The 14,250-nt window shown below is 37.4% G+C and overlaps 1 protein-coding gene across 9 annotated transcripts in view; it reads right to left on the bottom strand.

The window, feature by feature from the left end:
- mctp1a (multiple C2 domains, transmembrane 1a) overlaps positions 1-14,250 on the bottom strand; it is a 200,330-nt gene that overhangs the window by 177,122 nt on the left and 8,958 nt on the right. The gene's annotated exons all lie outside the window — the stretch shown is intronic.

The raw sequence follows: 14,250 nt of genomic DNA, 5'->3' as shown, positions 1-14,250 counted from the left end.
TGGAGAAGAGCAAATATCGAGTGGATTTTTATTTTCTTCGCTCAGTGGGGAAGAAAATAGGTCTGAACAGAACTTTATTTTTAACTTTTTGAGCAATTTTTTTTTTTTGCAGGTTGAAAGTTTTGTAGCACATAGGAGTACACCATGTAGCACTAGTATAAAACGTCTGTTACCATCTCTGAAAACAATGACAAGTTGTGCAGTTCATCACTTAAACAGGCAAGTGTCTGACAAAGGATATTAATGTTCCATACAGGGCACACAAAATACAAACCTTGACAAGAAATGTTTTCAGACAAACATTTTCTTTATTTGTCAAAAATGGCAGACTGCAGGAACATAACACTGCTTGCTAAACATTAAGTACATTTTGTTTATACAGCCCAAAATCACTAATCACAATCCAAACATCCATCCATTTAGGTTGAACACTTGAAAATACAGTTTCATTTTCTTGTCATCATCTAACTCGCTTAACTAGCTGAGGAAATGGCAAAGAGGCAACTGCGTAGGAATAGGTTTGTTGTGGTTCTTTCAATGACTGCACAAAAAATTTACTTTTGAAGTTATTTCAAACACATGGCCCTGACGTTATGAAGTAAGTTTGGAGAAAAATATGTCATTAAATGTTCTCTATTGTTGGACAACAGGTTTGTAAAGGCTGCTCATTACAAGTTTGGAAAGATGTTTGACACATGTTGCTTTAAGTGACTCAAACTCACAGCACTTGCAGAGTTGGAGCAGAATTTATTGGATTGAACCGATTGATCCGCTCTGATCACAGTAGCTAGCTTCCACGCTGCCAGAAAATCTGGCCTCTGGATTTGGTCGACTCGTGCTGTGGCTAAATTAAATATAGATTGGCCAGCCAAGAAACATGATGAATATAAAAAGAAAAGTTTGCTAGATGAAAGATATTTACCATAGGTCACAGCCTCCATGTCGGGGTTTGCTGTTTTTTCCTGACCTCCACGCTGAGGTGTCGTATCATATTGTGTTTTTAATCCACAAACATCTAACTATAGCAATGCTATGGGTATTCAAGATCAAGGTTATGTGCTTTTTATGATTTCATACAAATACATTATCAAAAACGGTGGTAATCAAATTAGCAAACGTTTTATCCTTTTAATTTATGGCAAAGTGCTGCAAAACAGATTTACTCAATTAAACCATGGACAAACAATATATTCCTTAAATAATGTTTAAATAAAACATTGTAGTATTATTATTGTTGTTGTTAATATTATTATGAGAAGTACATTTGTAGGCCTATTGTAGGCCCATTCTATTGTAACGGATATGATTTAAAATGTAGCGAATTACAATACTTCAAACAAAACATACTTAAGTAAAAGTAAAATTACAGATTTTAAAAACTACTTAAAAAAGTAGAAGTATACACAAAAAAACTACTCAGTAACGCGAGTAAATGTAATTCGTTACTTTCCACCTCTGCTCAGCTCCTTTAGGACTGTCTCTAGGTTACACCTGTACGCTTTTCATCCGATATCCATGCTTCCGGGAGTTCTGGAGAGGGTTTGCCGGGAAAGGCAGTCAGTTAGTAGCCCCTTACTGGCCGGCCCGAGTTTGGTTCTCGGACCTGGTGTCCCTTCTAGGATCAACTATTCGTCTGTTTCGGATCACCAAGAAAAGGTTACCCTGCATCCAATCAGAGGATGAGCAAGTGGGTAGTCGAGGCTATCTCACTTGCTTATGAAGCAGCTGGTCAGCCTTCACCTTTGGCTGTCCGGGCCCACCAGGAGTATGGCTGCCTCAAAGGCTTTATTATCGGGGGTTTCCCTTCATGACATGGCAGGCTGGTCCTCACCGCATACATTTGTTAGATTTTACGACTTGGATCTAGGCTCCACTCCAGGGTCTAGGGTGCTTGCTTCTCAGTGTGCGTAATGATTTCACACAGAACAGTCATTTGCTATTATGGCGTCGTGGGTATAGTGTTCCCACAGGGTCTCGACGTAGCTCGAGTTCCCTTGAAAGGGAATGTCTCAGGTTATGTATGTAACCCTGGTTCCCTGAAGAGGGAACGAGACGCTGCGTCGCCCTGCCATACTCCCTGCATGCCTGTGATCGACTTGCTTCGCCCTATCAGAAGCTAGCATGGTCTGTTTTCAGGTGTGTTTTATAGTTTTCTAGTCTATGACGTCACCCACCTATGATGTCTCGTCACACCATTGGACTGATTATACCAGTGCTTCACAACCCAATCACGCAGGGGCATTCCCACAGCGTCTCGACGCAGCGTCTCGTTCCCTCTCCAGGGAACCAGGGTTACATACTTAACCTGAGACGTTTTCAACATTGATAACAGCAGAATGATTTTTGAAGGATCATGTGACACTGAATACTGGATTAATAATGCTGAAAATTCAGCTTTGCCATCACAGGAGAAAAATTCCATTTAAAAATATATTCAAATAGAAAACAGTTATTTTAAATTGCAATAATATTTCACAATATTTCTATTTCTGTTTTACTGTATTTTTTATCAAATTAAACAAGACGGACGTTGACAGTAGTGGATAATTCAAAGAGAGAGAGAGAGAGAGAGAGAGAGAGAGAGAGAGAGAGAGAGAGAGAGAGAGAGAGAGAGAGAGAGAGAGAGAGAGAGAGAGAGAGAGAGAGAGAGAGAGAGAGAGAGAGAGTGTGTGTGTGTGTGTGTGTGTGTGTGTGTGTGTGTCAAAAGAGGAAGAAAAAGCTCTTCTCATGTGCTCAAGAAAGTAATGGATCTGTCAGTCAGCTGTGAAGAGCTGAGCTGTGTGATTTATAACTCTCAAACACACACGCGCGCACGCACGCACGCATCCACGCATGCACACACACACACACACACACACTACTCCAATAAGGCTTAATCTCTGCTGACATTTCATATGACAGGTTAATCTCTTGACCTGTCCCCTTTTAAAGCAAAGCCCAGTGTCAAGAACACAACCAGTGGTACAGCAGTCACTTTTCAAAACAATAAAAAGCTCAGTTCAGAGACAGCTGAACTTAAAGAGATAGTTCACCTAAAAATGAAAATGTTGTCATCATTTACTCACCCTCATGTTGTTCTAAACCCGTATGAATTTCTCTCTTCTGTTGAACACAAAAGGAGAAATTTTAAAGAATGTTGGTAACAAAACAGTAGATGGTAGCCATTGACTTCCATAGTAGGAATAAAAAATACTATGGAAGTCAATGGCTACCGTCAACTGTCTAGTTACCAACATTCTTTCGAATATCTTCTTTTGTGTTCAACAGAAGAGAGAAATTCATACAGGTTTGGAACAACATGAAGGTGAGTAAATGATGACAAAATCTTCCTTTTTGGGTGAACTAAATGATTTAGATTTCCCATGGAATGGATGCATTCAAACTTCAGAACTAGCCTCGCAGTGTTCTGACACGCAGCGCAGTTGTGCTCGGTTTGAATCGGGAAAGGATCACAAGCTGTTATGATCATTTCCAATGTAAGCAAAAACAGCAAAAAAAAAATCAATCTTAAAAAAAAAAAACAGCAGTTTCAGTAGAAAAAAGAAATAGTTTCGTCATATCATAAGTTATCTCTGTTCAAAATTAGTTCATTTGTCTTTTCAGGGAAACCGAAAGCTCTGCGTCCACTTTGTAGTACTTCTGTCAGTCTAAAAGCTCATTAATAATCATTATCAGGCTTTGAGTACACAACAACAGACAATATGTGTTATGGTAGGTTAGCGTGGTGTGACTTGAAGACAGGACGGACAGGAATAAAATGCAAATATACTTAAATGACAGAACTGAATGTACACCAAACTCAACTCAAACGTTAACGACAACCGACCAACAGAACTGAAAACACAGGAACTTAAATACACAGGTAGACATGGGTAAGGAATGATACACAGCTGAACTGATTAGCTAATCATATCAGTAACCAAGACAACTAAAGAGTGGCGGGACACTGAACAAAGGAACACGTGACTAAAAAATAACAAACTAAAAGTCCATGAAAATGAAACTAAGATCAAAATAACTGAATAACCGTGACAATATGCAGAGCAATATTTAAATTTTTGCTAATAACATGTGAAATACTCACTGAAAAGCCAACAGCATTTTCCTTATTACTGTATAATTAATGATAAATTAATGAAAAATCTATGACCCAACCAATGCTATTTTTCACAGATTTTGATCCCACATGAGCATACCATTCCAACTGTTTAACATATGGTTGTGTCAATTATAATTTACTCTGCATGTTGTCAGCACTTTGCATTAAAACACAGACACAGCACACATGTGTCCTTGGATTAGATGGTGTTTACATGCACAACCAGCTGGCAGCCATTTACAGTAGGAGCCTGTTTTCAGCTCTAAACGAGAAAACCTGCTCTTGGAAGACTGTGGAAGGTGTCCAGATGGAGAATTTAGAGGCCAAGGAAATTAGATCTGCTAAAGAACACATCATGCTGACAAAATGCACTTCTGCACTACAGAGAGAATGAGAGAAAAAAAGAGCACAGAAAAGATTTTTCGATTACACTTCATTTTCATGTGTCCTCGTTACATTGTAAATTATACATTTACGTACTGAGTAATAACAATTAATAACATGTACTTACTATAGGGTAGGTTTAGGATTAGGTTTTGGTTTAGGGTTAGTTGCTTGTAATTATGCATAATTTACTGTTATTATACAGTAAGTACATGTAATGTGTAACAAGGACACTGTAAAATAAAGTGTTACAGAACTTTTTATCCAGAACATGCCTCTTTCTTGACCATATCAGTCTGCCAGCCAGACTTATTGAAACACTAGACAACGGTTCAGCCAAAACCTTAATTTACTCACCAAAGACATCTTATAGTGCATGAGTCACATATGGACCACTTTTATGATAAACTAAAAATAAAAAAATCTATAGAAACAATTTTCACTTGGAAATTGCTAGTAAATTTCACAATTAATTACACAGAAAAGGCAAGTGACACACTAAATTAAACTTGAAATTCTTAGGTCAAAAAGACTGAAATTTTATTTTCTTGTGAAACATACTCTAATATTCTTTGTTTTATTAACATCTTCAAAAAATTATTTTTACAGAGTAGGCTTATTGTGCTGTTTTTGTCTTCATTCTCTTTCATTATATGGAAAAATACAACAACCCAAAAAAATAAAAAATCACAGTAAGTCATGAAGACAGAAATTCCATTTTTGCGTGAACTATCCTTTTAAATTTTGTATGCGGGAAAAGTCCTGGCTCATATTTTATGTCATGTTTAATCAATGATCCCACAATACATCAGACAAACCAATCAATAATTCAAATGAAAACACTCACGTATATGAACAAGAATGGACAGCATCATGCATTGCTGGACATTATGGCTTGGATTTCTTCTGATGTTACTGTGACAGTCATATGAAAGGCTAATTAAGTCACACCACAAGTGAAAAATAATCCAATAAGACTCCTCAACTGCCGAGGATGATAAGATGCAGTTTAATATGAGAGCCAGAAGGTGGAGCCAGATCTATTCACATTGAGATTCCTTTCTCTTCCAGTCCTAAAACTAACTCCCCATGATGAAACTTGAGCTGCATTAAAGAGGAAGACAGACGTAGATGGTACACGACACAGTAAAGTTACACATGCTCCCAGGATGTGATACGGCATCATGAATATTTAACAGCCGAGTGAATTGTACTCCTTAACTCTCCTATTCTGGGAGACTTTTAATCGTGCATGCCAGAAAGATTTGAATTTTGGTAGAGAGGAAACATTATATAACATATATAACATTTATACAGCTTAGCTCTCACAAAAACCCTTAAACCTGATCATATGCAGATTTAAAAAATGTATTTGAAATTTTAAAGTTGAGCCACCACATCTAAGCAAATTACATCTAATTTATACAATTCACATGTCTGTGAAAGAAATGAAACAACAATGCTGACAAAACACTTGACGAGCAAGGTTTTCATTCATGGGGTAGGCTACTACTAGAAGTTTTGGCAGGACAAAGGGAGTTTCTTGTATTTGTGACATTTATTTATTTATTTATTTTAACATGAATTTAACATGATAATGTACACTGTAAGATGTCACAATTAAGCTTTCATAGGAGGTTCTATTAGGGGGAGGGACATTCTCATTCTAGAAAGCTTTTCATTGGACAAAAATCTGTGCAGTGATGAGTCATCAGTCTTTTGGGTCAGTTTTCTCAGAAGAAAAATACTTTTTTAAACATATCTGGTAAAAGTACACTAGCAAAGGGATTCCCAGAATTTTTTGTCAGCTTAACTTATTTTCTTAAACTATTTACTTGAAGTACCCCTTTAGTTAATATTTGTATAATTTATAATTTAACAACACATTTGCATCTTTATGTTTTTCTGTTGTCAGTTAATGGTCATTTTGGGAAACCCTGCACTATAGCACACAGATTATTACTCAAACAGACATGGACACAAACCCATAAACCTCTCATGAGGCCTTGAACTAAAATGGATTAAAAACACTGTTTAATTAAATCCTTACAGCAGCAAGTTTGACTTTCATAACAATTGTGCTTCACCGCTTTTACTCAGGGCAGCTCTAATTACAGCTTATCAGAGTAAAGCAGAGTCAGAGTGTAATCTGAGACCCGTGTGTGGGACGTCACTTTAGTGGTTTGTTAGACTATAGGCTGAAGCCAGGTATTAGGAGAAAAGAACAAACACCAGATTAGACTTCCACTGTATAGAGAATTTGTGGTTGTCATTGTCTTTTCACAAACATGCAATGAGAATGTCTGTACATCTGTAGTATAGTTGTTATAGATCTGGACTGATAAACAAATGGCTGCAGGGTCAAACCTGTGGGACAATTGTTTATCTATCAGCAGTATGTCTTCGAGCAAAGCACTTAGCTAATCCCAAAGTGGGACTGTCCCTGTAGTTTAACATGGTACTGTTCGATGAAAAACAGTCTTCCTTTGAATAAAATAAATTACAGGGTTTTTTTTTTTTTTTTGCTAAAGCATTACACTCTAAAATAATGTTGTGGACCTCCAGTCAAATTTAAAGTAAAGACATGAATCTGAATGGCACTTCAATTTCTCTGAAAGGTTTGCCTCAGTCTGTCACAATAATGTCACATGAAACAGGCCTATTAGCAAACTTTGATGTATTGAACAGAACAGAACAGAACAGAGTATGCATTGGTAAGCTAAGAATGGTTATATTCATTTAACTAATGCCAATTTGTAAACTAGCATCAACACAAAAATAATATAATGGTATTTAAAAGATCACAAAGACCCCAACACATCATTATGAGCACAGAGTTGACCCACTTGTGCAGCTTAAAACACACACAAGCGTTTTACCTTTATTCTCTCCGGCTCACACACAAATGACAGATGAGCCAGACTTTTTTTGCGGGGAACGCTGAAAATATCCTCTTAAAACTAATCTTTAACATCAAACTTGTCAACATTTTAAGTTTGAAACATGAAAACACATACAAGATGTATCAGGTTCATGCATGGTTTATATACAGTATATACAGATCATTTTTAAGTGTTTTTTAAGTGTTTTCTCTAAGGTTAAACAAACATCACCTAACAAAGCCTGGGTGTGCTGTAGCTTGTGTTACACAAACAAACAATGCAATATGGAGCCCAGTGGAGCGGAGAATCCACACAACTGCTAATTGATGTCCAGTCTGCCTGAAGAGTTAATGTGAATCGCATTTGCCTCTATGCAAACATCCATGTGCGAGACTCAGCCCTGTGCAAATTAGATTTCACACAGTGGTGAACAGGCCTGCTCGCACCCAGCATTTACTTAACAGTTTATCTACTAGCTTCAAGAAGATTACTACTCCATCATTGCCTTACTTTTTAATCTTTATATTTTTATGGATGCAAATGGATGTTTGAGGAATTCTTTACGCCCTGTGAAGGAGTGCACAGCACAATTTTGAGGAAGTGAGGGATTGATTGCTAATTAAGAAGTGAACAGATAAACACCTCTCCAAACTTAACCCTATAAACACTGCATCAATGCAACACTATATCAGCATGCGGCCATAATCAATAAAACTACAGATTGAATTCATGTTGCCACAGCTGCTATTTCCTCAGAGTCCTGCTCACAATCGACCTTATTAAATTTGACAAGAATGAAGCAAGGCTTTAAGCGAGGGTTAAAAGGGTTACAGTTTGTTCAAAAGATTCTAGGTCACAAAGGGGATAAAACCTTTAGAACGGTTTTCGAAAGATAACATGTTAGATGATGGCAAAGGTAATCTAAATGTAAAAATAGAGGAAATGAGAATGAACAATCAAATATCCAAAAGTTACCAACCAATACAATACAATTCTCAGGTACAAGAGGGGGGGGGTCCATAGAAGAACCATTTTGGGTTCCCCAAAGAACCATTATGTCGTTAGGGTGAAGGTAATTTTAATACCGAAGTAACTTTTTTCACTATAAAGAACATTTTGCGCAAGGGATGGATTCCATTGTTGTTAAACCATGAATGCTAATAAAGTTTAATAAAAGTAATATTCTCAACAGCTGCCTCCATTTAAAAAACACAAAGCAAATATAAACGGCACTGCAACTAATTAAAGCAATATCTCCAAAGGTTTCCTTCACTGCAAAATTTTCATATGATTTCTTCCCATATAAACATTATTACATAACAGTGACTTCTCGGGTGCAAATTTGAATGGATGTCTGTGGTAATGAATTGCCCCGTGTGTCCCCTTATCTTTCACTTACCAGCAACTTTTTCAAAATCAGAATCTAAATGTCCTTATTTTCTGCAGAGAACCCTGTCTGAAGTTCATAGCTTCTACAAAACAGTGAGCGGATGAGCTCCACTACAACACACACACACACACACACACACAATGGCTTAAACACTTACACACTCCATACTGGATCAACACGTCCTGCTTCAGACCAGCACACCACAGTTGTTCTGATGACAAGAGTAGAAATCCATAATGCTCACTGAACCCAACTACACACACTGCTACCCTTTATAACATACGGCTCATGCACATTCATTAGTCCTTTTAAAACACACACAAACGTATTCACATGAGAAGCAGAGATGTGTTTTCATACAGCTTCATTTGCAAGTGCATTTAGACCCTCTTTTCTTGATAACTGCCATTGAACTGCAAATGTTTTGCTGAATTACCATGTTAAAACATTTAATAAAGGCACACCTTTATCTTGTAAATTCACAGTCCACCTGTTCCTTTCTAAAAACGTTGCCTGTATACACACACCAGAAAACAAACTAGTGATGTGTAGGGTTAAATTACAGTTTTCTTCCATGTAAAATAACTCCATGAAGGCCTTTCATCCTGTAATTTGTTAGCCACTGTTTGATAAAAATGAAAGCAAGGGAAAAAAATGGTTTTATAAGGCAGGCACTTCATGTGCTTTCAACAGGTCGACAGAAGAGGAGCCCAGAGAAGTCTAATAAACATATACATTACCCAGAGAACAGGACGCACATGTTTGTTTTGAACAAAGAGCAGAGTTTGCCTTATAATTTACAATTAAATAATTAAAGAAATAATTTACAATTACTTAGTATTAAACCAATTGCATGTCAAAAGCACAGGTTTAAGAATTACAAATAACAAAAATTATAAAATCATTTTATATTTATTAATTTATTATGTCTGTCATAATTAATCAAAAAATAAAAAGAAACCATATATTGTTTTTTCCTTCATTGATTTTGATGAGTTATATATAAAATGTATGAATTAATTAATATATAATTTAATTGTAATACAATTATTATATTATATTATATTATATTACTAAATATTGTACATCTCATTCCTGATTAAATTAATGAAATTGAATGGTACTGAGAAAAAAAAAGTTTAATGTTCAAGGCTATTCCCATTCATCTCAATGGCATTTCCTTGGCTGGCACAAGACATAAATGTTCGTGACTAATAATGAGCCACAGAAAGATGATTGGCCTCTCTGATTGGCTGATGGCACCACCAGAATGTGCACAATTCCAAACCCTTCACTAGTGATTACACTAAGAAAAAAAGACATTAAGTGCCAGGACATTATCTGATAATTTGTGGACATTTCCTTTAACCCTAAAATACAATGCAATGTGTAATTCAAAATATGGGTCAAACACCTGCGAAAAATCAATAGGCCTATGGAAAATTCCTTAATATTATCACAGTGCATTTGACCCTGTTTTTATGAACATTTGGACAGTGTATCCGATTCCTGAGCTGTGATGTCAAGTCCATTTCACTTTTTTAAGAGCATCTAAAAATAATTAGGCACTAGTTGAACTTCATCTATAATTATACTTAAAGGTGCAGTGTGTGATTTTTAGCGGCATCTAGCGGTTCGGTTGCGAGTTGCACTAAGGGCTCAGCCCACTGCTCACCCCTCCCTTTCGAAGAAGCTACGGTGGCTAAAACGGGACAAACACATCGTCGTCTGAGACAGCAGAGAATAGCCAGAGTAAGCCAAGAGTGTGTAACATTGTCACTGTTTCTGTACCACAGTCCATTGTAAACCACATCATGGATAAAGTTTACAAAGCCATAGTCAGGTGAGGATCAAGGGTCTGAATATATAATAATAATAGAAATCAGCTGATTGTCTGACAAACGTAACCAGCACATTTCTCCCCACATAGCAAACCCATAATACAGCGAGGGAGAAGAACAACATAAAACTATGCAACTATATATTTTTTCTAACAGGGTAGTAAAAGTTTAGCTGGCTAATATGAGCTGTTACTGTGGCTGAGCTGGTTAAAGCGTAAAGCCTTGTTTAAACTCGACACGTCCGCATGAGCCCAAAGGTGCGTGCGGCAAAAATGACATGATTGTAACAGCGTGCGCGCCTCCGCATCCCCTAGACAATATTTACTACACACAATAGGCTGTTATGGATTTTTTCTATTATTACTCTGATTTCAGGGATTCCTAATGATGGCCTCATCTGTTCTCACGAATGTAGTGAGAGGGGGGCCTTTGGGTGATAATTTACTGTGGTTGGGAGTCAGTGGAGGTAAGAAAAAGCAGGTGGTCAAGGGGTCATCTTGAGTGCATTTGTACGTTATAGCCTAAAGGGTTAAGGGGGCATTTACCTCTCAGGGCCAGGGAGAAATAGAAAAAAACTAAGTATATCTCTCCTGTGAGGGGAGGGCAGAAATAAGGCCTTGGAGGACACAAGATATAAAAAAGACAGACACTGCTTCTCTTTATCTCTCCTCACTGACTCACGAATGTGTATTGGTGAGGAAGATCTCTCTTGCAAGAGAATAAATACTTTATAAACTATTAAATTGGACTCAGAGTGTCTCTTACTCAGTGATGATGTTTGTTGGAAAGGAAAAGCCACAACAAGGCTTTTTTTTTCTCTGATTTTGAAAACTCTTCGCAATCGACTTAAAATGCTTCCAAGATCGACTTGTCGACCGCGATCGACGGGTTGGTGATTCCTGTAACATACTGTTTTACGGTCAATGACAAGAGTACTAATCAGCTTTCTCACGAACGTAACCAGCACATTTATCCCCACATAGCAAAGCCATAACACAGCGATGGAGAAGAACTAAGTTACATGAAACAATCCAACTACATAATTACACCACTGAAAAGTCACTACTCACATTGTTTATGGCTAGCTTCTAGCTTTCTGCGGCTTCTCTTTCAAGGTAGTGAGGAAACGTGCTCTGTAGCGCTGTGTGTTCGCGTTCGGCTACGGTAGAAACATGACGTCACAATATGTCGACCTTCATAGAAGGGGGTGCCCGCGGTTATGTAGATATAAATGTCTCATTCTAAGGTAATAAAAACATTACGGTTTATTAAGTAAGTTCTTTATACACCACTGAAAACATAGTTATGGATGTCATATTGCATTTCTGTTAATAGATACTCATATTTTTTACACATTGCACCTTTAAGGCGCCAAGATGAGAGTTTTGTCATAATGTTTTGTGTAATTGTCTGTTCAAGCGAAGGACATCGTGAAAGAGAACTCAGTATTCGCGTCAGTTGTGGCTTCTGGGCAACTATCGAATTGAGCTCTTTCGTCTCTTCTTGCATTTGAATGTTTAAATTAACAAGGCTCAAAAACTAGTGCAAATGATAAACTTTCATGACGATGCAGCACTGACCTGATCAGGACAGTGACCGTTCCTTCAACTCTTGGCAATTGGGCAGTCCTTATTGTCGAGCCCTGCATTTAGATCTAGCAAGTCAACTCTCTTTACGTGGCATGTGTAAGCCTCTCTCTTTCTCTCACGTTGAGTGCGTGTGTGAGAGAAAGTGACAGAGGACGCTCTCAACCAAGCGATGGCGCGTAAAGCTCAGCAGGCAATTAAATTATATCTACACTAAACTTATTTTTTGCCTCTAACTCAATCACAGGTCGAGTGAAATCGTACAATTTACTAGCCATTGGCTAATAAAAGAAAATTTTAGTTGCCTAGCATGAAATTGGGTCGCATATGCGAGTGATTTACTGAGACTGCTCATTGCAGAGCCAATGGGCGGAGCGTGACGTCCAGGTTGTGTGACATACCCGGGAATGTCACACAGGGTATGTCAGGGTAAGTAAGCAGATAACCTCAACTTTAGGTTCCAAAAACAGAGGTGACTTTCAGGGTAACATAGCAACTTACTCTCTGAACATAACCTGCTCCGAAGCAGGCTCCAGTGGGCATGACATATTGCACATAATATTATATATAGTTATATCGATATATAAAGCACTATTAAAACAAGGTAATGTTTATTTTATTCTACTATAAACTGTAGGCCTATATATATAAATCATCTCACTCATCATTGATCTGCGTTCAGATGTTTTTTTTATTTTTGCAACAGGACATTTTCTATGCTATAACGTATGTCTATAATAAAAAAAAATATGATATATCTTACTTTTCAAGCAATGTGGAAGCAAAATGACTAAACATAAAAATAAAAATAAATTTACAGCCATGTTATCACAAACTGTTATTTAGTCTAATCAGTGTTTCTTTTTATTATATAATTAGCTTCAAACAAATAATATCGTTCTTTTTCACCATGATTAAAGATTATGAAACTAAAAGATTGAAAATGACTGCACAACCACCAAATAGGTGGTGATATACCCCAAGTAAGTAAATCGGCATTAAACAAAAGAAGAAAGTAGTATGGAGTGCTTTTTCTTGGTGTCTTTTGAACTTAATCCTGGATGCATTTTTGGAACCAGCATACCTCAAGTAAGCCACCAGCTACCCCTCTCTGGATATAACCCTATAGCTAAACATAACTCCACCCATTAGGTCCACAGAGGTGGAGCTGGACATCATTTGGCTTTTACTCGCATTGTAGAGGGTTGAAACAAAACAAAACAAAACAAAACAAAAATCTAACTTAACGCCCCAGAAATACAATAGGACTTGACTTGAAGGTGAATTGCTCACAAGAGAGATAAACCTGCTTTTGTGCCAGCATCTTGTTTTAGTCTTATCTAACAACCCGATCTCATCACATACGAGATATCAAACCTACAATGTCTTTAGATCTAGAAACCCCCCTGAGTCATTCCGGCTTGTGCTTCCATTCCATTTGTGCAGGGCATGAGGATATTGCACTGGCATTTCTGCTCCAGGCAGAGAAACACTACAGCGTTAAGCCAAGCGGCCTTTGAGCACAAATTTTATGTATGATGTTATGTGGTTTACACATTTCAGATCATTTCCTATGAGCCCCGGGGGGCAGGATGTTGATAGCAAACTGTGATGGTATGGAGTATTCACTATTCACATTAGTAACCAAGGGGCTCAAGTCACAGACAAGCACAACCTATTGTGGTTTACCATTGTATTGTCAGGAAATGTGACTCACTAAAAGAAACTGACTGACTGAGGTAGTGTTACTCAAAGTGCTTTGAAACTTGTATGTTTCAATTGAATTGGACTACTTAAGCTAATTCAAGCAACATTCTTAGATCACTGCAGCTCTTTTGAAAAAAAGCCTTTACAAAAATGAGGGAATATATAGTAGTAAAGGAATGTTTATTTTAAATGGCCTGGGGGGTGTTCCATAAAGCAGGTTATGTGGCATACCCAGGTAAGTTTACTCAGAGTAAACGGATAACCTCAACTTTCGGTTCCAAAAACGGAGAAGCAGGTGTTGTTCCAGGGTTAGTTTGTTTCAGAGGTATTCAGCACATGATGATCTCATTTTATTCTCTTC

The sequence above is a fragment of the Rhinichthys klamathensis genome, unplaced genomic scaffold (assembly GCF_029890125.1).
Source record: "Rhinichthys klamathensis goyatoka isolate OS25496 unplaced genomic scaffold, OSU_Roscu_1.1 h1tg000019l_1, whole genome shotgun sequence".
NCBI classification, from domain to species: domain Eukaryota; kingdom Metazoa; phylum Chordata; class Actinopteri; order Cypriniformes; family Leuciscidae; genus Rhinichthys; species Rhinichthys klamathensis.
Note: the sequence above shows the minus strand (reverse complement) of the source record. Positions and strands in the feature narration are given on the sequence as shown.